At 40.4% G+C, this 26843-nt stretch overlaps 2 pseudogenes; both read left to right on the top strand.

The window, feature by feature from the left end:
* LOC147644617 (uncharacterized) overlaps positions 1–26843 on the top strand; it is a 323333-nt pseudogene that overhangs the window by 292433 nt on the left and 4057 nt on the right.
* LOC147644625 (uncharacterized) lies at positions 8832–26801 on the top strand (annotated as a pseudogene).

Here is a 26843-nt window from a genome sequence, read left to right on the forward strand (position 1 = left end):
GGTCCTTTGGGCCGGGTTCTCCTGAGTTCTTCTAACGTGTTCCGCCTCTTCGGACTCATCCAGCGTCAGTTCCTGGGCGGCGTCGATAATGGTCTTTCTCCACCTCGCCTGCCTTAAGGGTGTGATCATCCTTATCCCGCTTTTCGAGGCGCAGGTATACGCTATCCATGGTCCTTGCCATATGCCCGTATCTGGGATACAACATTAATTGGTCAGATATATTTTTGTATGCTAGTTCACTAACAGTAACATGTTCATACCCTTGTAGGGTATAATTATTTCAGTCAGAAGTTTGCAAGGAGTGACGGAGTCACCTCCGACAATATAAAGTATATATATTCTTAATCAGCATCAACAGCCGAGTCGATATACCCATGTTTCTACGCAAACTATTCTCTCATTTTTGAAGTAATCTGAATTAAACGTTACTAAACTATTACTCGCATATATGCCGGAACGATGCCAGATCGGACGACTAAATCATATAGCAGCAATAGAAATGATCGGAAAATTAAAAAAAAATAAATAAAATTATAACATTTTTATTTTTCAACAGAAATTGATCAAGTCTGAAATGCAGCCTTTTAATATTACTCTACAATTTTATGAAAAGTGGACTACATCATAATATAGGTCCCATAGAAATGATCGAGAAATTAATACAATAAAAAATTATAAATTTTTCAGTTTTCAAAAGATTTTCATCAAATTGGAGCTATAGCTATTTTATGTTGTTCTAAAATTTTTTAAAAGTTTTATGAAAATCTGGCAACTATATCATATAGCCGTTAGGAATGATCGAGAAATTAATAGAATTTAAATTAAACTGTTTCAGTTTTCAACATATATCTTGTATATTTTGTATATACGCTATATCTTGTATATCTTGTATATCTTGTATATCTTGTATATCTTGTATATCTTGTATATCTTGTATATCTTGTATATCTTGTATATCTTGTATATCTTGTATATCTTGTATATCTTGTATATCTTGTATATCTTGTATATCTTGTATATCTTGTATATCTTGTATATCTTGTATATCTTGTATATCTTGTATATCTTGTATATCTTGTATATCTTGTATATCTTGTATATCTTGTATATCTTGTATATCTTGTATATCTTGTATATCTTGTATATCTTGTATATCTTGTATATCTTGTATATCTTGTATATCTTGTATATCTTGTATATCTTGTATATCTTGTATATCTTGTATATCTTGTATATCTTGTATATCTTGTATATCTTGTATATCTTGTATATCTTGTATATCTTGTATATCTTGTATATCTTGTATATCTTGTATATCTTGTATATCTTGTATATCTTGTATATCTTGTATATCTTGTATATCTTGTATATCTTGTATATCTTGTATATCTTGTATATCTTGTATATCTTGTATATCTTGTATATCTTGTATATCTTGTATATCTTGTATATCTTGTATATCTTGTATATCTTGTATATCTTGTATATCTTGTATATCTTGTATATCTTGTATATCTTGTATATCTTGTATATCTTGTATATCTTGTATATCTTGTATATCTTGTATATCTTGTATATCTTGTATATCTTGTATATCTTGTATATCTTGTATATCTTGTATATCTTGTATATCTTGTATATCTTGTATATCTTGTATATCTTGTATATCTTGTATATCTTGTATATCTTGTATATCTTGTATATCTTGTATATCTTGTATATCTTGTATATCTTGTATATCTTGTATATCTTGTATATCTTGTATATCTTGTATATCTTGTATATCTTGTATATCTTGTATATCTTGTATATCTTGTATATCTTGTATATCTTGTATATCTTGTATATCTTGTATATCTTGTATATCTTGTATATCTTGTATATCTTGTATATCTTGTATATCTTGTATATCTTGTATATCTTGTATATCTTGTATATCTTGTATATCTTGTATATCTTGTATATCTTGTATATCTTGTATATCTTGTATATCTTGTATATCTTGTATATCTTGTATATCTTGTATATCTTGTATATCTTGTATATCTTGTATATCTTGTATATCTTGTATATCTTGTATATCTTGTATATCTTGTATATCTTGTATATCTTGTATATCTTGTATATCTTGTATATCTTGTATATCTTGTATATCTTGTATATCTTGTATATCTTGTATATCTTGTATATATATATAGATATATCTTGTATAGGTAGGTAGGTTTCAGTGGTGAGGCCCAATACTAGGGCCTCCAATTAGAGCTAAGCTCCTTTTTGATCCACTCCCTCTGTTTGTTGTTGTTCACTATTAGTACCACTTAGAGTCAGTAAAAAAACCTAGGATTGCTGAAACTTTCAGCTTTCCTATACTTTCCAGTGACTCTATATGGTAGTCACCAAAGTGGCGACGTCTGATGTGGTTTAGTGCTGGGCAGAAGCAGAGCAGATGTTCCGGTGTCTCTTGCTCTGTAGGTTGCTAACAGCTTCTACAGATTGAATTTTGTGGCAGTCCCAACTTCATTGCGTGCGAACCGATCGCCCAATGTCCCGTGGTGACTGCCGTGATTCTGCTAATATCCCGCTTGCTGTTGGATAGCAATTCACTGGTTCGTTTTTTATCGTACCTCGGCCAACATTCCCTTGACCTTTTGTGATCACTCTTACAAAGCCATTCTTTGTTAGCTGTCTGCCTAAAGTGGTCATGGATCCTTGTCTGGATCGCGTTTAGGGAGATCGGTAATTCGATGTCAGAACTTAGCCCTGCCGAGCCTGCACGGGCTAGTTCGTCTGCCTTCTCATTTCCTGGGATCTCGTTGTGTCCCGGTACCCAAGTTACTTGTACGTTATTTTTTGTCGGCAAGTCTATTAAGGGCCTTCTTGCATTGTGCCATAAGTCGTGAGTTCGTTTTCACGGCAGATAGGGATTTTATAGCCGCTTGGCTATCCGAGTAGATTCGAACTCTTTTGCCCCTGAGGTCCTGCCTTAAGGAAAGTTCGACTGCTTCCCTTATGGCTAGTAACTCAGCCTGAAAGACCGTCGCTGAGTTAGAGAGATTGAAAGCCTGTTCAATTCTCCAATTTTCAGCGAAGATCCCAGCCCCTACGCCGCAGCTCATTTTTGAGCCATCGGTGTAGAGGGACACCTCGTTCTCCACTACTACTCTGCCCCTACTCCAGTCATCCCTTGATGGGTATGATGTCGAGAATGCGTTCCCGAATTTCATTTCCGCGATCATGTAGTCGGTCTTAACGTCTGTGTTAATGCCGCTGTGTGCAAGGATCTTGCCGTGCCCGGCGCCGTAGTCCCTCCAGCAATTGCTCGCCTTCAGTCTTACTGCGCTCTGTGTCGTAGTGTCCTTCACAAACAGCTCTATCGGCATTATATCCAGGATAGCGTTGAGAGCAGCCGCGGGGCATGAGCGCATTGCACCCACGGCCCCCGCACTCGCATCCCGTTGCATCCGTGTCAGCTTCGTTTTGTTGTAGTACTGGCCGTACCACTGGTGTGTAGAGCCATAAAATTATCTTGGGGTCCCCATTTGTTCCCAAACATTTTCCTGCAGGAGTAGATTGCAATGCTTGCTTGCCTTACTCTTTCTGCGATGTTTTCTTTCCATGGGAGGTTATTATTCAGAATTACTCCTAGATAATTCGCTCGCTCCGCTAGTTTATACTGGGCATGTTGAAGGGTGGTATCTTAGTTCTTCGTGTGAAGAGCATAAGCTCTGTCTTAGTGGGGTTGATACCTAGTCCGCAGGTTTTTGCCCATTTATTTAATCGACCTAGCGCACCCGTCATTATTTCACTAATAACGTCAGGGTATGGTCCTGATACTAGCAGTACTACGTCGTCTGCGTATGCAACTGCTTTAACTCCACCCGTATTGAGATCTGTCAATATGGCGTTCATATTTGTGAGCCAGAGTAGGGGCGATAAAACCCCGCCCTGAGGTGTGCCTCTCCTCATAGTCCGCGTGAGGTGAGTGCCACTCATTTCGGCTGTGATCGTCCTGCTCTTTAGCATGACCCCGATCCACTCTCTGATGCCTCTCTCAATACCTAACAAGTTGAGGGAGCCCAGGATAGAGTCGTGGTTCACGTTATTGAACGCGCCTTCGATGTCTAGGAAGGCGGCCATTGTGTATTGCTTGTGTTGTAGTGTCTCCTCGACATGGTGTACAACTTCGTGTAGCGCTGTTTCCGTTGACTTTCCCTTGCGGTATGCATGCTGCGCATCTGAGAGTTGATGTCCCTCTAGAGACTCCTGGATCTGGACGTCCAGGAGTCTCTCTAGCGTCTTCAGGACGAAGGAGGTGAGACTTATCGGTCTATAATCCTTTGCTAGGATATGCCGCCTTCTGCCCGATTTCGGTATATTTATGCCTTTTTTTCTCCCTCAACGGGAGTGGGATGTGCGTCAGTCTTAAACAAGCTTCGTAAATGGCTTTAAGTCATTTGCAAATGCTATCCTTGGCTTACTGTAGCATTGTCGGTATTAAGCCGTCTGGGCCAGGGCTTTAATACTTATCGAAAGAATCTATTGCCCACTGAATTCGCTCAGTGGTAATGATGTCGTTCGTTGGCGTGTCCATTCGAGCGATCGATCCCTCCTCGGGTTCCGAGCTCACTCTTAGGCTTCCCGGGAAGTGGTTGTTTACTAGTAGCTCTAGTGATTCCTCAATTGTCGTCGCAGCAGAGCCGTCTGCTCTGTTGATCAGGGTAGGGCTTATGTGCCCCTTGGATTTTTGCTTACTCACGCCGTGCCCTTTATGCCTTCCAATGCTGCGCAGTAGTTTTGCCAAGACTCTTTCTTGGCCTTGTATATTGCCTTTTTGTATGTTTTTTGTGCTTCTTTGTATGTTCCCCAATCCCAGGTTACTGTTGTTGAAGGACTTTCTCGCGCTCTTTCTGAGCTCGCTTAGTTCCTTTGTCCACCACTTTGGGTATTGCTTCTTCGAGAATGTTAGCTTACAAGTCTCTTTGAAGGCGTTATTCAGAATATTTGTTAGGTCCTCCACCTCCTTGTCGAGTGTCTTTGTAGTGGATATAGTCTTGATCCTCCTGCCGTTTACTTTAGATTGAACAATTTCGCAGAATTTGTCCCAATCCGTCTTAAGGGGGTTCCTTCTTGGCAACTGTTTATTAACTGGTGTCGTTAGTTCAAAGAAAATATACCTATGGTCTGAAGAGGGTTCTGTCGATACCCTCCAGTTCTCGACTCTGTAATTATTGTGTTCTATTTGCAAGCTAAGTTCAAACAACTCTTCCCATACTTAAAAATTTTTCTTGCTACGAAAAATGAAGGTTGGCGTCTGTTTATGGGAAAGACAACGAATTTTCCACCCTTAAGCAATACTAACTAACGCACTAGTAGGTCGATTATATGCCGTATTTTTTTTCTTGTCTGGGCCATGTATGCCGATGCGATCAATACTCCGCTCCCATCCGCCGCCACTAATCTGGCCACTGCTAGGTCAGGTGTGCTGAGATTGGGACAGAGAAATGCATTAAAATGGTTCCTGATTACTATGCACGGCCTCGACCTACCATTCGAGTTTGTGCACAGTAGTGTGTATCCTTGGATCCTTAGTCCAGCGACTTGCCCGTCCCTGGTCCAAGGCTCCTGTATCAGACCGATGTCGATATCCTTCTCCCTTAGAAGGATCGTGAGATTAACTGAAGCGTGCGAGCTGCGCTTCAGGTTAATCTGTACGATTCTCGACATCGATGTTGGTGGGGGTGGCGTCAGGAGATTAGTCGTCGATGTCCAACATGTCGTCCAACAATTTGTTGGTGTCATCGACCTCCTCCAATATCTCGTCTGGCTCGGCCAAGAAGACCATTATCTTGGCCTTCCTGATGCTGCACCGGACCTTGTGGTCATTGGCCCCCAGTTGAGGCAGGCAGCGCTGGTTTACCAGCAGAAGAAAAGGCTGGCTCGCATTCATTTCCTGCTCTGCTCTGAGGATGGTCCAGTCCTCTGAATGGATGTCTGGGTTCTGGGCCCTCAGACAGGCAATCACCCTGGCATGGTCGGTTTGCCCCTTTGGTAATCAGATGCGAGCTCTGGGTCTCCGTGGGATCTCCCTGCCGTAGACTATCCTAATCTTAAGGCCAGCCCATATGTCGCTGATCTTAGCCACACACTCCGCCAGGAAGCTTCGGGAGACCTGTCGTCACACCTGATGACCCGGTGCCCTCTGACCATGTCTGAGGAGTCGAAGGAGGGGATGGGACCGGTCGGCATGCTAACCAACCTGTCGGTTACCCTGTCGGCGAACTTGGCCTCGATCTCCTCCCGCTTCTCCGACAGCAGGCGACCGTCCTCATGTAGCTCGTCCACCAGTGCCATCGGCAATCTCTGGCCACCTCGCTAAATTTCTTTGCCTTGGTGACAAAGTTCGTCGCTCGCGGCTTACCCTGTGGGTCCATTTTATTATTATCCTTATTATTATTATTATTATTATTATTAATAATATTATTTCTATTATTATTATTATTGTTATACTTGTAATTATTATTATTATTATTATTATTATTATTATTATTATTACAGTCGAATCCCGATAATTCGTACCCCGCTAAATCGAAAATCGCGATAATTCGTAAAAAATTCTGTCCCCTTGAAAAAAACTCGTTAATTCGTAAAAATTCCATACATTTTGGTCCCCTCGTTAATTCGTAGTATTTGGCGCAACGCAAAGAATATTGAACCTCTTATAAATCGTAATTTTGTTTCGAAACGTCTTATAAATCGTAATGCGATGCGAAATATTTTGTTAGATTTTGCAGGCATCAGAACGGAGAAGAAATTTTATAGAATTTACAAACCAGAGCATTAATTCCTCAACTTAAACATTATTTTTCGACTCATGATGTGCCAAATAGTGTGTTTGACAACCTAATAGGTTTAGAAAACGCAATGGAAAAAATAAAAGAAAAAACACGAAGCAATCAAAAATTACCACTTATTTTAAAGCTTGAATTTTCGTTTTTAATAATTTAATTTTTCTGCTTAATTTTGTTTGTTAATTTTTTGTTTAATTTTCCTTTAATTTGAAAAACGTAAAAATGAATGTACATATTTATTATGTTTGTTTAATTTTAATTAAGCTAAATACATATGTAAACATGATGTGAAATGTAAAAACCCCGTTTATTCGACTCTTTCATTTTTGAGCCCCTTTAAATAGAAATCTCGATAAATCGAATTCCCGTCTAATTCGTAAAAAAAGTGATCCCCTTGCCATTTCGAATTATCGGGACTCGACTGTATTATTATTATTATTATTATTATTAGTATTATAATTATTATTATTAATGCATATTATTATTATTACTATTATTATTATAATTATTAATATTAATGAAGCGACCATAACCATATAACGTTTAACATAGCAGAAAACGAAGTGACTACAGTGAGACCAACGAGAAAAGGATGGAACGTTAACCGACTAGACAAGGCAAGGCTGATACAAGAAATTTACGCAAGGCAGAACCGACAGAGCGGTGGTAACGCAGTTAGCAACAACCTGGCAATTATAAAACAGGCCTGCAACGCTGCAATGCCAAAAAAAGGGCAATCCTCGAAGACAAGGACAAGAAGCGTATTGGTGGACAGAAGAGATAAAAGCTCTTAGAGAAGCGTGTATTAAAAACAGACGCCGCCTCACGAGGGCTAGAGGAAGGGGGATTCTTACAGAACTTAATGACGAATTTAAGAAATCCAAGAAGGACTTAAATGCTGCCATCCGGAAGAGCAAAACGGAAAAATGGCAACGCCTTTGCAATGACGTCAACTCTGACCCATGGGGGCTAGGGTATAAAATCGTGATGAAGAAGCTGAGAACAAGAAGCACAACACCAGAACTGGAGGAAGAACAAATGGACCATATAGTCAAAACGTTATTCCCCACTCATACAAACAGTAAAGCGAGAACTTCTCCACCAATAGCAGAACAGATTAAACTCTTCACAGTGGACGAGCTACTGAAAGCGGCAAAAACCTTAAAAGGGAAGAAGGCTCCAGGGCCCGACAACATCCCAGCAGAGGTTCTCAAAGTGATCGCGGAGAGCAGACCCCAAATCCTGCTGGATATGTATAACGATTGCATTACCAGCGGGAAATTCCCCGACATCTGGAAGAGGCAACGATTAGTTCTCATAAGTAAGGGCAAAGGAGATCCCCTAACCCCATCAGCTTATCGACCACTATGTATGCTTGACACTACCGGGAAGCTACTAGAGAAAATGATTAAGCCACGCCTATCAGCAGCGATCGAAAGAGGTGGGGGTCTTTTACCGACGCAGTATGGCTTTAGGCCAGGCAGGTCGACCAAGCGCTCAGCAGCCAACAAGGCAACCATTTCTCGAGGCCGGTAGTTCTCCTAGCAACACTGGATGTTAAAAACGCATTCAACAGCGTTAATTGATGCCTTGAAAAGACGATTCCAAATCTCAGGATACCTGATGCGGATAATAAAGAGCTATCTTGAGAACCGACGACTACTGTATCAAACAAAAGCAGGACAGAAATGTATAGAGATAACTTCAGGAGCGGCACAAGGATCAATACTTGGACCGGAGCTTTGGAACATCAGCTACGATGAAATTTTTCACCTAGACATCCCTGAGGGCACGACTATTGTGGGGTACGCGGACGACATAGTCGCAGTCATTACAGCTCGAAATACCGAGTACGCACAACGTATGTTGACGCAAGTAATGACACGCGTAAAAAGCTGGCTGAACTCACACGACCTGAAACTGGCGGACGAAAAAACAGAGCTACTTTTAGTCAGCAGAAAAAGGATCCCTCTAGAAATAGACATGAGAGTTGGAGAGACTTTAATAAGGACGCAGAAGGTTATAAAGTACCTAGGAGTTAGACTGGACTCAAAATTGACAGTCATTGCACACATACAAGAGACGAAGAAGCGGGCGACCGAGACTACAAAGGCGCTTAGCAGACTCATGGCAAACGTGGGCGGCCCCTTACAATCAAGGCGGAAACTCTTACTGGAGATAAATCACGCAATCATGCTGTACGGGTGTGAGGTCTGGGCAGGCACCCTTGAGACAACCTGCAGGTCAAAACCTCTACTTGAGGTACAAAGAACCATGGCTCTACGAATCGCGAGTGCATATTGAACGGTATCCGGCCCTGCTGTACTAGTAATTGCAGGCGCCATACCAATCGACCTATTGGCCAAAGCGCGAAAACAAATATATATGAGGAGACAGGAAGGAGAGACGACAAGAGGCTTTATTGAGCGGACCAGAGAAGTAATTCTCCAACAATGGCAGGAAAGATGGGCAGCCGAAGCAAGGGGAAGATGGACAGCTAGACTGTTACCAAACCTGGTAGCTTGGTACGGAAAGAAATACGGAGATGTGGATTACTACGTCACGCAGATGCTGACAGGCCATGGCTACTTTGCCGCCTTTCTGCACTCTATAGGGAAAAGAACCAACGCCAGATGCGTATATGGAGATGCGGAGATGGACAGTGCTGAACACACCATTTTCCACTGTAAGAAATTCGGACCTGCGCGGAACTGCCTGGAACAAGCTGTTGGGGCAATAAACCCAGAAAATATTGTCACGAAGATGATAGGCAGCGAAGACACGTGGAAACACATCGCAGGATTCGTGCAGAACATTCTCAGATCTAAGAAGCAAGATCTGGACGAATTAACTGGGTAATCTGGACGCAGAAAGAAGATGAGAGCGCATTGCGCTGAATTGGCGCCACCTTGAAGTAATGCGAAAGCTGTTCCAAGGTGGGAACACGGCCAAATGCGAGGGGGGGGTTTAGTGGGTGAGAGCCCCACATACCTTTTTTTGCGACGGCAATAGGGAAGATGCGTTAGGCATTCCCCCTCCTCAACCCAAAAACGAAAAAAAAAATAACAAAAAAAATTATTATTATTATTATTATTATTTTAATCATTATTATTATTATTATAATTATAAATATAATTATTATTATTATCATTATTATTATACCCTTGCAGGGTATTATAATTTTAGTCAGAAGTTTGCAAAGCAGTGAAGGAGGCACTTCCGACCATATAAAGTTTATATATTCTTGTTCAGGGATCGATAGCCGAGTCGATCTAGCTATCTATAGTCTCCCAGTTTTGAAGCTATCTGAATGAAACTTTTTAGTTAGCCTTCTATATGCTCTCACTCATATATATGTATGTCGGAACGGGCCGGATCGGACGACTATATCAGCTGCCATAGAAATGATCGGAAAATTTTAACAAAAAAAATTATAACATTTTCAACAGAATTTAATGAAATTTGAGATATAGACATTTCATATTATTCTAAAATTTTGTGTAAAATTTTATGAAAGTCGGACAACTATATCATATAGTTCCCATAGGAACGATCGAGATTATGACAATCGAAATTGTGACAATTAAAAATTATAACATTTTCAGTTTTCAACAGATTTTCATCAAATTTGAGGTATTGCCATTTTATATCAGTCTTTAATTTTGTGTCAAATTTTATGAAAATCGGACGACTTTATCATAAAGGTGCCATACAAACGATCGTTCGATGTGGAGAAAAATGCACATCTGTGACTGTAAAACTGCAAATATAATATGTAAAGGTGAATGAAATGAAAGCAGGTATTACTTCATTGTTTTTTAACATTAATATATATAATTTTTATTGTATGGATTCCTATTCATAGAAGTTCTATCTGCAAGGGTATATAAACTTCCGCGTGCCAAAGTTAGCTTCCTTTCTTGTTATTATTATTATAAAACACTTTATAATAGCAGGAGACTTAAACTTTTGGGGCAAGGCATCAACTGACTCTCGAGACCGTAGAGTTTTAAATATGGCTGCAAGTATCGGAATGCTGACAGCATCCAGATTTATAAGGACCTTACTGGCCTATGATTGCTTCCCTCAGGAGGGCCGTCTGTTTCAACCTAACCTAACCTATGCATAGGTCAAATCATGGGAATGCTGACTTCTGCATTTATGGTCATCCAGGCAGGGATCGGGTGATATTGTTATGGTCAGTTCGGACCATGCCTTGTGTTTATGTAAACACTGCAAAAAAGTGTTATAGTGTGAATCCCTTAAGTACTTTTGGTACAATGGGCATTGGTTATACTACAGAGGATCTTTTTTCCTGCTGGGTGAATGAATAGCTTATTCCCTTTTGGGATGGATTGAATGCAGCTTATTACCTTTTTAGCACCCACTCCATTTTAGTTTGGGATCGCCAGTGATTGTCCTTTGGTGGAAAGGGATTGCACACAAGTGTCCCTTTTTTAATCATCAATGAAAATCTCGGCTGACGGTGACCTTTTCATCTCCACCTCTTCAATGCATTGTGTGATCGCAAGTGGGAACAGGCGTCTTGAATGGGCGTGATTGCATAGGTGGCATGTGACCTTTGGCGTGTGTTTCGATCGTGGGAAGATGATTGAACGTGGATCGAACGTGTTTAAATATCACTCCGTCGGATTCGAACTCTAATTTATCAAATTAATGACCCTTATTAACGATAAAAAGATTAAATCTGTCTCGGTTCTGAGGTACTCTTACTGGTCCTGGTCCCTGGCAAATTACACCCGCGGCGTGGGTGCTGGCACGTGGGTTTTTAATTCTCGAAGTTTAAGTTGTCGTGGCGAAAGAAGTGTACGGGCTTTCTTTGGCGGTTTGACCGTGGCCTAGTTCTGCCACCGGACTTGGTGGCAGCACTGCTCCAATCCCTCGGCTTCCCGTTTCCATTCCTAGCTGTCCCTAGGGACAGCAACCTCAGCCCGATCTCGGGTGGTCGCACGTTGGCTTCGTGTTGGCTCCGCCGATCGTTGGCTCTGCGGTTCGATCGCGATGTTGGCTCTGTCGCGAAAGTAAGAAAACTGTCTCTGCACAAAACTAAAAGTAGTAATAAAAAGATATAAACTACACAGAAAAGCAAATGATAAATTGAAAAAAACTCCGGTAGTTCAACACAAATAAACACAAAAGTCGGAGCGCAAAAAAAAAACATGACCGTTCGCTATGAGGTGATATCTGGCATATATCTGAATTTAGTATTAAGTTGCCATTTATATTGGCTCATGTGAAATAAAAAATGGAAGAACAAAAATCATATTAATTTACATATAACTGATTTACAATAGTTTGCTCTATGTAAATCAAAATCAGTTATATAGTTTTAGTATAAAGCCTAACAGTGGTTAGTGTTTTTCAAGCAGCGCTTTTGCGCATCGTCTTGAGTTAGAAGTTATTCAGAATTAATGGCAACTCAGACATTGGCATAAATGCATGTTGCGTTACTTTGCTCCTTTGAAAAGTTCTCCCTCGATGACGTCCAGGTTCATCTGGTGTGCCTCTTTCTCTTCCGTTGATCTGATGTAGTCCTTTTTTAGCCTTCTATTTTATAGAAGCCTGATTCTTAGTCCTCTTTTTTTCCTCCTTGCTGCTGTTTTCTTATTTTTCTGGCGTGCCCAGTACACAGCTATTGTGAGGGGGCAGGGTCCATAGTTTGGACACACGTCTAGAGCTTCTTTTAGGCTCGGTGCATCCGTTTGCTCGACAGGAGCAGATACCGCCCACGACAGTGCAGAGGATGAATTGCCTTCGGCACTCATACATGTATGTCCCGCGTTGGTGTAGACGGCGGCTTGCTTAAATAAAAAATCTACGCTGTATTCTAAACTTAAATTCACCGTTTCTCAATCTGCCCTTTCATCTTATTTATCAGCTCGGCCAAACTTTATTGTGCTAAACGCGCAGTGTTATAAAAACTATTTAACTCGTTCCAGAGTCCAGTTCTCACAGGACCCAAAATAGTTGTATAATTTTTAATTTTTTGTTAAATCTATTAGAACTTCATAATGTCAAGCCAGTTTATTCGCCAGGTCCCGATGGAATTCGAATTCCTGCCTGTGTGCTTTGGTATTGTGCCGACGCCCGGTGCTATCCCATTCTGAATTTTTTTACCTTATCCTTACTTGGAAGGAATCGTTTATTGTTCCTCTCCACAAAAAAGGTACCAAATTGGATGCCAGCAATTATAGAGGAATCTCAAAGCTGTCGGCTATCCCTAAACTATTCGAAAGCATAATTACTTCTCACTTACAGTACCTTTGTAGATCAGTTATTTCTCCATGTCAATATGGTTTTATTAAGTGAAGATCAAGAACAACAACTCTTTTGGAGCTCTCTTCCTATATTTTAAAGGGCTTCCATACAAATTTTCAGACAGGTGTAATCTATACTGATTTCTGTAAAGCATTTGACTCTGTTAACCATTCTCTTCTAGTAAGCAAACTCGATTTAATGGGTTTTCCAAGTGATCTTCTTGATTGGATTTCAAGTTAACTGAATGGCAGGATGTAAATGGTCCTCTTTAAGAATAATTAATTCAATTTTCTAAATGTTACATCTAGCGTCCCTCAAGGAAGCCATTTGGGACCCTTATTGTTTACATTATTTATAAATGACCGCACGAAAGTCTTGACTAATTTCTTACTATGCTTATGTACGCTGATGACGTAAAGCTTTGCGTGCAATATAATGACGTTGTCTGCCAGTCGGATTTACAAACAGATCTCAATAATTTTCAAACTTGGTGCCATGTTAACTTATTAAACTTAAACGGCTCGAAGTGCAAGACATTCTCTCTTGCCGTTCCTAAGCTTGCTACTTACAGGCTGAGCTGCTGCTCTTTGGAAAGAATTAATACTGTTGACGATTTGGGTGTCCGCTTGTCGCTGCTTAAATTGGGATGAAAACCAAAGATTACCTTCTTACACTAATTAACTTGCCATCCTAAGCCAACCGTATTACTATGCTTGGCATTACCTTCATCTATAACCTCATTCATGGTGAGCTCATTTATATAGATCACTATGGGCCGGTAGATAGTAGCAGATTGAAAAAATATATATTTGTTGCTGTAGATGCGTTCACAAAGCTTGTTAGGTTATACACAACAAATACGAAAAAACAAATACAAAAGAGGTAATTAGTGAATCAAAAGATGATTTTCGAGATTATAGTAGACTTAAATGTATAGTATCAAATCGGTGAAGTTATTTTAAAGCTACAGAATTGTAGCGTTAAATCATAAAAATAGTAACGAGATCGCTGCAAGAGAACGGTCAAGTTGAACGAATAAATATTAGTATAGGATCCATGATGGAAAAATTAACAGAGCTGGAAAGGAGATTAAATTGGGTGTTATTGCAAAAGTAGAGTATTCATTAAGTAATACGATTCATAGTAGAATAAAGCAGTGCCCTAGTGAAGCAATTTTTGGGATAACACAGGGAGGTGAAGCTTGGGATAATCTGAAGAGAAAATTACAAGATGAAGACCGTGCCGCCGGATAAATCTGTTTTGTTCCCTCGGAGGGCCCAAATAATAATGGGGTCCTCAAAGCCACGTAATTATAATTGTATCCGCCCAGGGTGTTAGGCCTTACAGCTGTTCCACCTATTTGACATATATTTTTTTCGCGGCTCTCCCCTGCTCAAACATCGGAAGATATTATCGCTTTTATGCAAGGCAAAACCAGAGCCATTAAATTAAAAAAACGGTGGAAAAATTAAAATTTTCGTTTCGCTTTCTATTGAAATAAACGTCTCTAACGGATTCTTTGACACAATTTGCTCTACAAATTTCTGGCGAGAGTACGTGGTTTTCAAGGAGTTCGAAGCTAAGGAAAAGACAAAAAGTTCTATAGGAATAACTCTTCCTAGGCCCAATCAGGCCACTGCTCCTTATACTTCTAACTGCGCCTTAGAAAACTAACCAACTAACTAACCATTTCCTATTATAATGCAAGAGGTTTACGTAGTAAGCTTCCTAACAGGTTTCCTGATAGCCTTTCGTTTGGTTCTCGGGCTATTGTGTTTACAGAAACTTGGTTAAAGCCGGAGATTCTGAGCTCCGAAGTTTTTCGAGCTGAGTTCACAGTATATCGGCATGATCGGCCGTGGGGGTGGTGTCTTCCTAGTCTTCATACTCACGTAACAATTGTTTACTTTCGATGCCGTAAAACCTTTTTTCGTGTTTCGTTATACTTCCTCTCAATCTCGAATAAGCCACCTTGTTTTACCTAAGGGTAAATTTAAATAATAATAAATTTCAAACCACCTATTTCCAATTTGCCCTTTCCTCTTATTTATTAGTTTGGTCAAACTTTCCCATGCTGAACACGCAGGGCCAACAACAAATCATTGCTTTCATTTGAAAATACTACCGCAAATAATGATCAGGCAATAGCCGATCTACTGTCATAGGTTTTTAAAATAACGTATTCAAACTCTTCTGATTCAAGTCAGTCTTATTCCATGCCCAAATCTAACCTAATTTTCAGTCCTATTTAAAACGAAAGCACTGTTCTTCTTCATCGTCAAGACAGTTTTTTTGCCAGGTTCCGACGGTGTGCTCAAGTATTGTTCCGACGCTCTGTGCTATCACTTTCTGAAATTGTTTACCTTATCCTTAGAAACTTCCTACTTTCACCTTATTTGAAAGGAATCTTTCATTATTTCTCTCGACGAATAGGTGTTGAATCAGATGCCTTCCCAAAACTTGGCGAATATGTCATTATTTCTTATTTGCCATTCCCTTCTAGTGAGGAAACTCGATCTAATGGGACTTCCAGTTAAATTTTCAGTTCTCAAGTTATCAGAATGGAGGGACACTAAAAGTCCTCTTTAAGAATAATTTATCTAATGTTCTATGTGTCACCTCTGGTGTCGTGCAACGGAACAATTTTGGTCCCTTATTGTTTACATTATTTTAAAATGATCTGCCCAAAGTCTTCCTTAGGTAGGTGGGCTACAGTGGTGAGTCCCAAGTCTAGACCCTCCACCTAGAACTTAGCTCCTTTTTGCTCCTTTCCCTCTGTTTGCTATTTGTGGTCCCGATCACTCTCAGTACCATCCTGAGTCTGTAAGGAAACCTAGAATTGCCGATACCATGTGTGCTTCCCAGTGACTCCATCTGGTAAATACCAAAGTGGCGAAGTCTGGTGTGATATAGTGATGGGCAGAAGCAGAGCAGATGTTCCGGTGTTTAGTTTGCTTGCAGCTTCTACTGATTGTATTATGTGGCAGTCCCATCTTCATTGCATGCGATTCAATCGCCCGATGACCTGTGGTGACTGCCGTGATCCTGCTGATATCTCGTTTACTGTTGAATAGCAGTTCTCTGGTTCGCTTTTTGTCGTATCTCGGCCAACATTCCTTTCACCTCCTGTGCTAGCTCTTACTGAACCATTCCTTGTTGGCTATCATGGATCCTTTCTGGATCGCTTTAAGGGAGATAGGTACTTCGATGCCCGTACTTAGCCCTGCCCAGTCTGTACGGTTTAGTTCGTCTGCCTTTTTTAGTTCAACACAAATAAACACAAAAGTCGGAGCGCAAAAAAAAACATGACCGTTCGCTATGAGGTGATATCTGGCATATATCTGAATTTAGTATTAAGTTGCCATTTATATTGGCTCATGTGAAATAAAAAATGGAAGAACAAAAATCATATTAATTTACATATAACTGATTTACAATAGTTTGCTCTATGCAAATCAAAATCAGTTATATAGTTCTCACAGGACCCAAAATAGTTGTATAATTTTTAATTTTTTGTTAAATCTATTAGAACTTCATCATGTCAAGCCAGTTTATTCGCCAGGTCCCGATGGAATTCGAATTCCTGCCTGTGTGCTTTGGTATTGTGCCGACGCCCGGTGCTATCCCATTCTGAATTTTTTTACCTTATCCTTACTTGGAAGGAATCGTTTATTGTTCCTCTCCACAAAAAAGGTACCAAATTGGATGCCAGCAATTATAGAGGAATCTCAAAGCTGTCGGCTATCCCTAAACTATTCGAAAGCATAATTACTTCTCACTTACAGTACCTTTGTAGATCAGTTATTTCTCCATGTCAATATGGTTTTATTAAGTGAAGATCAAGAACAACAACTCTTTTGGAGCTCTCTTCCTATATTTTAAAGGGCTTCCATACAAATTTTCAGACAGGTGTAATCTATACTGATTTCTGTAAAGCATTTGACTCTGTTAACCATTCTCTTCTAGTAAGCAAACTCGATTTTATGGGTTTTCCAAGTGATCTTCTTGATTGGATTTCAAGTTAACTGAATGGCAGGACGTAAATGGTCCTCTTTAAGAATAATTAATTTAATTTTCTAAATGTTACATCTAGCGTCCCTCAAGGAAGCCATTTGGGACCCTTATTTTTTACATTATTTATAAATGACCGCACCAAAGTCTTGACTAATTTCTTATTATGCTTATGTACGCTGATGACGTAAAGCTTTGCGTGCAATATAATGACGTTGTCTGCCAGTCGGATTTACAAACAGATCTCAATAATTTTCAAACTTGGTGCCATGTTAACTTATTAAACTTAAACGGCTCGAAGTGCAAGACATTCTCTCTTGCCGTTCCTAAGCTTGCTACTTACAGGCTGAGCTGCTGCTCTTTGGAAAGAATTAATACTGTTGACGATTTGGGTGTCCGCTTGTCGCTGCTTAAATTGGGATGAAAACCAAAGATTACCTTCTTACACTAATTAACTTGCCATCCTAAGCCAACCGTATTACTATGCTTGGCATTACCTTCATCTATAACCTCATTCATGGTGAGCTCATTTATATAGATCACTATGGGCCGGTAGATAGTAGCAGATTGAAAAAATATATATTTGTTGCTGTAGATGCGTTCACAAAGCTTGTTAGGTTATACACAACAAATACGAAAAAACAAATACAAAAGAGGTAATTAGTGAATCAAAAGATGATTTTCGAGATTATAGTAGACTTAAATGTATAGTATCAAATCGGTTAGTTATTTTAAAGCTACAGAATTGTAGCGTTAAATCATAAAAATAGTAACGAGATCGCTGCAAGAGAACGGTCAAGTTGAACGAATAAATATTAGTATAGGATCCATGATGGAAAAATTAACAGAGCTGGAAAGGAGATTAAATTGGGTGTTATTGCAAAAGTAGAGTATTCATTAAGTAATACGATTCATAGTAGAATAAAGCAGTGCCCTAGTGAAGCAATTTTTGGGATAACACAGGGAGGTGAAGCTTGGGATAATCTGAAGAGAAAATTACAAGATGAAGACCGTGCCGCCGGATAAATCTGTTTTGTTCCCTCGGAGGTCCCAAATAATAATGGGGTCCTCAAAGCCACGTAATTATAATTGTATCCGCCCAGGGTGTTAGGCCTTACAGCTGTTCCACCTATTTGACATATATTTTTTTCGCGGCTCTCCCCTGCTCAAACATCGGGAGATATTATCGCTTTTATGCAAGGCAAAACCAGAGCCATTAAATTAAAAAAACGGTGGAAAAAAGTAAAATTTTCGTTTCGATTTCTATTGAAATAAACGTCTCTAACGGATTCTTTGACACAATTTGCTCTACAAATTTCTGGCGAGAGTACGTGGTTTTCAAGGAGTTCGAAGCTAAGGAAAGGACAAAAAGTTCTATAGGAATAACTCTTCCTAGGCCCAATCAGGCCACTGCTCCTTATACTTCTAACTGCGCCTCAGAAAACTAACCAACTAACTAACCATTTCCTATTATAATGCAAGAGGTTTACGTAGTAAGCTTCCTAAAAGGTTTCCTGATAGCCTTTCGTTTGGTTCTCGCGCTATTGTGTTTACAGAAACTTGGTTAAAGCCGGAGATTCTGAGCTCCGAAGTTTTTCGAGCTGAGTTCACAGTATATCGGCTTGATCGGCCGTGGGGGTGGTGTCTTCCTAGTCTTCATACTCACGTAACAATTGTTTACTTTCGATGCCGTAAAACCTTTTTTCGTGTTTCGTTATACTTCCTCTCAATCTCGAATAAGCCACCTTGTTTTACCTAAGGGTAAATTTAAATAATAATAAATTTCAAACCACCTATTTCCAATTTGCCCTTTCCTCTTATTTATTAGTTTGGTCAAACTTTCCCATGCTGAACACGCAGGGCCAACAACAAATCATTGGTTTCATTTGAAAATACTACCGCAAATAATGATCAGGCAATAGCTGATCTACTGTCATAGGTTTTTAAAATAACGTATTCAAACTCTTCTGATTCAAGTCAGACTTATTCCATGCCCAAATCTAACCTAATTTTCAGTCCTATTTAAAACGAAAGTACTGTTCTTCTTCATCGTTAAGCCAGTTAATTTGCCAGGTTCCGACGGTGTGTTCAAGTATTGTTGCGACGCTCTGTGCTATCACTTTCTGAAATTGTTTACCTTATCCTTAGGAACTTCCTACTTTTCCCTTATTTGAAAGGAATCTTTTATTATTTCTCTCGACGAACAGGTGTTGAATCAGATGCCTTCCCAAAACTTGGCGAATATGTCATTATTTCATATTTGCCATTCCCTTCTAGTGAGGAAACTCGATCTAATGGGATTTCCAGTTAAATTTTCAGTTCTCAAGTTATCAGAATGGAGGGACACTAAAAGTCCTCTTTAAGAATAATTTATCTAATGTTCTATGTGTCACCTCTGGTGTCGTGCAACGGAACAATTTTGGTCCCTTATTGTTTACATTATTTTAAAATGATCTGCCCAAAGTCTTCCTTAGGTAGGTGGGCTACAGTGGTGAGTCCCAAGTCTAGACCCTCCACCTAGAACTTAGCTCCTTTTTGCTCCTTTCCCTCTGTTTGCTATTTGTGGTCCCGATCACTCTCAGTACCATCCTGAGTCTGTAAGGAAACCTAGAATTGCCGATACCATGTGTGCTTCCCAGTGACTCCATCTGGTAAATACCAAAGTGGCGAAGTCTGGTGTGATATAGTGATGGGCAGAAGCAGAGCAGATGTTCCGGTGTTTAGTTTGCTTGCAGCTTCTACTGATTGTATTATGTGGCAGTCCCATCTTCATTGCATGCTATTCAATCGCCCGATGACCTGTGGTGACTGCCGTGATCCTGCTGATATCTCGTTTACTGTTGAATAGCAGTTCTCTGGTTCGCTTTTTGTCGTATCTCGGCCAACATTCCTTTCACCTCCTGTGCTAGCTCTTACTGAACCATTCCTTGTTGGCTATCATGGATCCTTTCTGGATCGCTTTAAGGGAGATAGGTACTTCGATGCCCGTACTTAGCCCTGCCCAGTCTGTACGGTTTAGTTCGTCTGCCTTTTTTAGTTCAACACAAATAAACACAATAGTCGGAGCGCAAAAAAAAAAACATGACCGTTCGCTATGAGGTGATATCTGGCATATATCTGAATTTAGTATTAAGTTGCCATTTATATTGGCTCATGTGAAATAAAAAATGGAAGAACAAAAATCATATTAATTTACATATAACTGATTTACAATAGTTTGCTCTATGCAAATCAAAATCAGTTATATAGTTCTCACAGGACCCAAAATAGTTGTATAATTTTTAATTTTTTGTTAAATCTATTAGAACTTCATCATGTCAAGCCAGTTTATTCGCCAGGTCCCGATGGAATTCGAATTCCTGCCTGTGTGCTTTGGTATTGTGCCGACGCCCGGTGCTATCCCATTCTGAATTTTTTTACCTTATCCTTACTTGGAAGGAATCGTTTATTGTTCCTCTCCACAAAAAAGGTACCAAATTGGATGCCAGCAATTATAGAGGAATCTCAAAGCTGTCGGCTATCCCTAAACTATTCGAAAGCATAATTACTTCTCACTTACAGTACCTTTGTAGATCAGTTATTTCTCCATGTCAATATGGTTTTATTAAGTGAAGATCAAGAACAACAACTCTTTTGGAGCTCTCTTCCTATATTTTAAAGGGCTTCCATACAAATTTTCAGACAGGTGTAATCTATACTGATTTCTGTAAAGCATTTGACTCTGTTAACCATTCTCTTCTAGTAAGCAAACTCGATTTAATGGGTTTTCCAAGTGATCTTCTTGATTGGATTTCAAGTTAACTGAATGGCAGGACGTAAATGGTCCTCTTTAAGAATAATTAATTTAATTTTCTAAATGTTACATCTAGCGTCCCTCAAGGAAGCCATTTGGGACCCTTATTGTTTACATTATTTATAAATGACCGCACCAAAGTCTTGACTAATTTCTTATTATGCTTATGTACGCTGATGACGTAAAGCTTTGCGTGCAATATAATGACGTTGTCTGCCAGTCGGATTTACAAACAGATCTCAATAATTTTCAAACTTGGTGCCATGTTAACTTATTAAACTTAAACGGCTCGAAGTGCAAGACATTCTCTCTTGCCGTTCCTAAGCTTGCTACTTACAGGCTGAGCTGCTGCTCTTTGGAAAGAATTAATACTGTTGACGATTTGGGTGTCCGCTTGTCGCTGCTTAAATTGGGATGAAAACCAAAGATTACCTTCTTACACTAATTAACTTGCCATCCTAAGCCAACCGTATTACTATGCTTGGCATTACCTTCATCTATAACCTCATTCATGGTGAGCTCATTTATATAGATCACTATGGGCCGGTAGATGGTAGCAGATTGAAAAAATATATATTTGTTGCTGTAGAAGATGCGTTCACAAAGCTTGTTAGGTTATACACAACAAAGACGAAAAAACAAATACAAAAGAGGTAATTAGTGAATCAAAAGATGATTTTCGAGATTATAGTAGACTTAAATGTATAGTATCACATCGGTGAAGTTATTTTAAAGCTACAGAATTGTAGCGTTAAATCATAAAAATAGTGACGAGATCGCTGCAAGAGAACGGTCAAGTTGAACGAATAAATATTAGTATAGGATCCATGATGGAAAAATTAACAGAGGTGGAAAGGAGATTAAATTGGGTGTTATTGCAAAAGTAGAGTATTCATTAAGTAATACGATTCATAGTAGAATACACCAGTGCCCTAGTGAAGAAATTTTTGGGATAACACAGGGAGGTGAAGCTTGGGATAATCTGAAGAGAAAATTACAAGATGAAGACCGTGCCGCCGGATAAATCTGTTTTGTTCCCTCGGAGGTCCCAAATAATAATGGGGTACTCAAAGCCACGTAATTATAATTGTATCCGCCCAGGGTGTTAGGCCTTACAGCTGTTCCACCTATTTGACATATATTTTTTTCGCGGCTCTCCCCTGCTCAAACATCGGGAGATATTATCGCTTTTATGCAAGGCAAAACCAGAGCCATTAAATTAAAAAAAACGGTGGAAAAATTAAAATTTTCGTTTCGATTTCTATTGAAATAAACGTCTCTAACGGATTCTTTGACACAATTTGCTCTACAAATTTCTGGCGAGAGTACGTGGTTTTCAAGGAGTTCGAAGCTAAGGAAAGGACAAAAAGTTCTATAGGAATAACTCTTCCTAGGCCCAATCAGGCCACTGCTCCTTATACTTCTAACTGCGCCTCAGAAAACTAACCAACTAACTAACCATTTCCTATTATAATGCAAGAGGTTTACGTAGTAAGCTTCCTAACAGGTTTCCTGATAGCCTTTCGTTTGGTTCTCGGGCTATTGTGTTTACAGAAACTTGGTTAAAGCCGGAGATTCTGAGCTTCGAAGTTTTTCGAGCTGAGTTCACAGTATATCGGCTTGATCGGCCGTGGGGGTGGTGTCTTCCTAGTCTTCATACTCACGTAACAATTGTTTACTTTCGATGCCGTAAAACCTTTTTTCGTGTTTCGTTATACTTCCTCTCAATCTCGAATAAGCCACCTTGTTTTACCTAAGGGTAAATTTAAATAATAATAAATTTCAAACCACCTATTTCCAATTTGCCCTTTCCTCTTATTTATTAGTTTGGTCAAACTTTCCCATGCTGAACACGCAGGGCCAACAACAAATCATTGCTTTCATTTGAAAATACTACCGCAAATAATGATCAGGCAATAGCCGATCTACTGTCATAGGTTTTTAAAATAACGTATTCAAACTCTTCTGATTCAAGTCAGACTTATTCCATGCCCAAATCTAACCTAATTTTCAGTCCTATTTAAAACGAAAGCACTGTTCTTCTTCATCGTTAAGCCAGTTAATTTGCAAGGTTCCGACGGTGTGTTCAAGTATTGTTGCGACGCTCTGTGCTATCACTTTCTGAAATTGTTTACCTTATCCTTAGGAACTTCCTACTTTTCCCTTATTTGAAAGGAATCTTTTATTATTTCTCTCGACGAACAGGTGTTGAATCAGATGTCTTCCCAAAACTTGGCGAATATGTCATTATTTCATATTTGCCATTCCCTTCTAGTGAGGAAACTCGATCTAATGGGATTTCCAGTTAAATTTTCAGTTCTCAAGTTATCAGAATGGAGGGACACTAAAAGTCCTCTTTAAGAATAATTTATCTAATGTTCTATGTGTCACCTCTGGTGTCGTGGAACGGAACAATTTTGGTCCCTTATTGTTTACATTATTTTAAAATGATCTGCCCAAAGTCTTCCTTAGGTAGGTGGGCTACAGTGGTGAGTCCCAAGTCTAGACCCTCCACCTAGAACTTAGCTCCTTTTTGCTCCTTTCCCTCTGTTTGCTATTTGTGGTCCCGATCACTCTCAGTACCATCCTGAGTCTGTAAGGAAACCTAGAATTGCCGATACCATGTGTGCTTCCCAGTGACTCCATCTGGTAAATACCAAAGTGGCGAAGTCTGGTGTGATATAGTGATGGGCAGAAGCAGAGCAGATGTTCCGGTGTTTAGTTTGCTTGCAGCTTCTACTGATTGTATTATGTGGCAGTCCCATCTTCATTGCATGCTATTCAATCGCCCGATGACCTGTGGTGACTGCCGTGATCCTGCTGATATCTCGTTTACTGTTGAATAGCAGTTCTCTGGTTCGCTTTTTGTCGTATCTCGGCCAACATTCCTTTCACCTCCTGTGCTAGCTCTTACTGAACCATTCCTTGTTGGCTATCATGGATCCTTTCTGGATCGCTTTAAGGGAGATAGGTACTTCGATGCCCGTACTTAGCCCTGCCCAGTCTGTACGGTTTAGTTCGTCTGCCTTTTTTAGTTCAACACAAATAAACACAAAAGTCGGAGCGCAAAAAAAAAAACATGACCGTTCGCTATGAGGTGATATCTGGCATATATCTGAATTTAGTATAAAGTTGCCATTTATATTGGCTCATGTGAAATAAAAAATGGAAGAACAAAAATCATATTAATTTACATATAACTGATTAACAATAGTTTGCTCTATGCAAATCAAAATCAGTTATGTAGTTTTAGTATATTTCCTAACAGTGGTTAGTGTTTTTCAAGCAGCGCTTTTGCGCATCGTCTTGAGTTAGAAGTTATTCAGAATTAATGGCAACTCAGACATTGGCATAAATGCATGTTGCGTTACTTTGCTCCTTTGAAAAGTTCTCCCTCGATGACGTCCAGGTTCTTCTGGTGTGCCTCTTTCTCTTCCGTTGATCTGATGTAGTCCTTTTTTAGCCTTCTATTTTATAGAAGCCTGATTCTTAGTCCTCTTCTTTTCCTCTTTGCTGCTGTTTTCTTATTTTTCTGGCGTGCCCAGTACACAGCTATTGTGAGGGGGCAGGGTCCATAGTTTGGACACACGTCTAGAGCTTCTTTTAGGCTCGGTGCATCCGTTTGCTCGACAGGAGCAGATACCGCCCACGACAGTGCAGAGGATGAATTGCCTTCGGCACTCACACATGTATGTCCCGCGTTGGTGTAGACGGCGGCTTGCTTAAATAAAAAATCTACGCTGTATTCTAAACTTAAATTCACCGTTTCTCAATCTGCCCTTTCATCTTATTTATCAGCTCGGCCAAACTTTATTGTGCTAAACGCGCAGTGTTATAAAAACTATTTAACTCGTTCCAGAGTCCAGTTCTCACAGGACCCAATATAGTTGTATAATTTTTAACTTTTTGTTAAATCTATAAGAACTTCATCATGTCAAGCCAGTTTATTCGCCAGGTCCCGATGGAATTCGAATTCCTGCCTGTGTGCTTTGGTATTGTGCCGACGCCCGGTGCTATCCCATTCTGAATTTTTTTACCTTATCCTTACTTGGAAGGAATCGTTTATTGTTCCTCTCCACAAAAAAGGTACCAAATTGGATGCCAGCAATTATAGAGGAATCTCAAAGCTGTCGACTATCCCTAAACTATTCGAAAGCATAATTACTTCTCACTTACAGTACCTTTGTAGATCAGTTATTTCTCCATGTCAATATGGTTTTATTAAGTGAAGATCAAGAACAACAACTCTTTTGGAGCTCTCTTCCTATATTTTAAAGGGCTTCCATACAAATTTTCAGACAGGTGTAATCTATACTGATTTCTGTAAAGCATTTGACTCTGTTAACCAGTTGAGCACCACCTCAGAGATAGCGAAATTGTCTCACCATCAGAGACGAGCGAGGGTTAACAGAGCCCGCTTCGTTCTCGGCAAGATAGCCAAGAACGAGGCTGAGGGCAAAACTGACCCTCGGGATGCCGAGGACAAGGCCAAATTCCTTGCGGAGATCGCGGAATATGAGAATTACAAAGCGGCAAACCCGGCGGCGTTCCAGCCCTCGAAGGCAAAGCGAATTCGCTCACAGGAAGTGAGCGAAAGCGCGCCTAAGAGAGTGAAGGACCCACAGGGTAAGCCGCGTGCGACGAACTTTGTCACCAAGGCAAAGAAGTTTAGCGAGGTGGCCAGAGACAGTCTGGCTATGGCACTGGTGGACGAGCTCCATGACGACGGTCGCCTGCTGTCGGAGAAGTGGGAGGAGATCGAGGCCAAATTGGCCGACAGGGTAACCGACAGGTTGGTCAGCATGCCGACAGGCCCCATCCCCTCCTTCGACTCCTCAGACATGGTCAGAGGGCACCGGGTCATCAGGTGCGACGACGGGTTCTCCCGAAGCTTCCTGGCGGAGTGTGTGGCTAAGATTAGCGACACATGGGCTGGCCTTAAGATTAGGCTAGTCCACGCCAGGGAGATCCCAAGGAGACCCAGAGCTCGCATCTGGTTACCTAAGGGCCAAACTGACCATGCAAGGGTGATCGCCTGTCTGAAGGCCCAGAACCCAGATATACATACAGAGGACTGGACCATCCTCAGGGCAGAGCAGGCAGAAGGCGAGCCAGCCTTTCCTCCTGCTGATTAACCAGCAATGTCTGCCCCAGCTGGAAGCAAACGACCACAAGGTCCGGTACGGCATAAGGAAGGCCAAGATTAAGGTCTTCTTGGCCGAGCCGGACGAGATTCTGGAGGAGGTCGATGACACCAACAAATTGTTGGACGACATGGTCATCGACGACAAATCTCCGGACGCCACCCCCACTAACATCGATGTCGAGAATCGTGCAGATTAACCTGAAGCGCAGCTCGCACGCTTCAGCTAATCTCACGATCCTTCTAAGGGAGAGGGATATCGACATCGGTCTGATACAGGAGCCTTGGACCAGGGACGGGCAAGTCGCTGGACTAAGGATCCAAGGATACACACTACTGTGCACAAACTCGAATGGTAGGTCGAGGCCGTGCATAGTAATCAGGAACCATTTTAATGCATTTCTCTGTCCCAATCTCAGCACACCTGACCTAGCAGTGGCCAGATTAGTGGCGGCGGATGGGAGCGGAGTATTGATCGCATCGGCATACATGGCCCAGGCAAGAAAAAAAATACGGCATATAATCGACCTACTAGTGCGTTAGTTAGTATTGCTTAAGGGTGGAAAATTCGTTGTCTTCCCCATAAACAGACGCCAACCTTCATTTTTCGTAGCAAGATAAATTTTTAAGTATGGGAAGAGTTGTTAGAACTCAGCTTGCAAATAGAACACAATAATTACAGAGTCGAGAACTGGAGGGTATCGACAGAACACTCTTCAGACCATAGGTATATTTTCTTTGAACTAACGACACCAGTTAATAAACAGTT

The sequence above is a fragment of the Drosophila serrata genome, unplaced genomic scaffold (genome assembly GCF_035046125.1).
Source record: "Drosophila serrata isolate PLE 108 unplaced genomic scaffold, ASM3504612v1 contig_128, whole genome shotgun sequence".
In the NCBI taxonomy this organism is placed as follows: Eukaryota; Metazoa; Arthropoda; class Insecta; order Diptera; family Drosophilidae; genus Drosophila; species Drosophila serrata.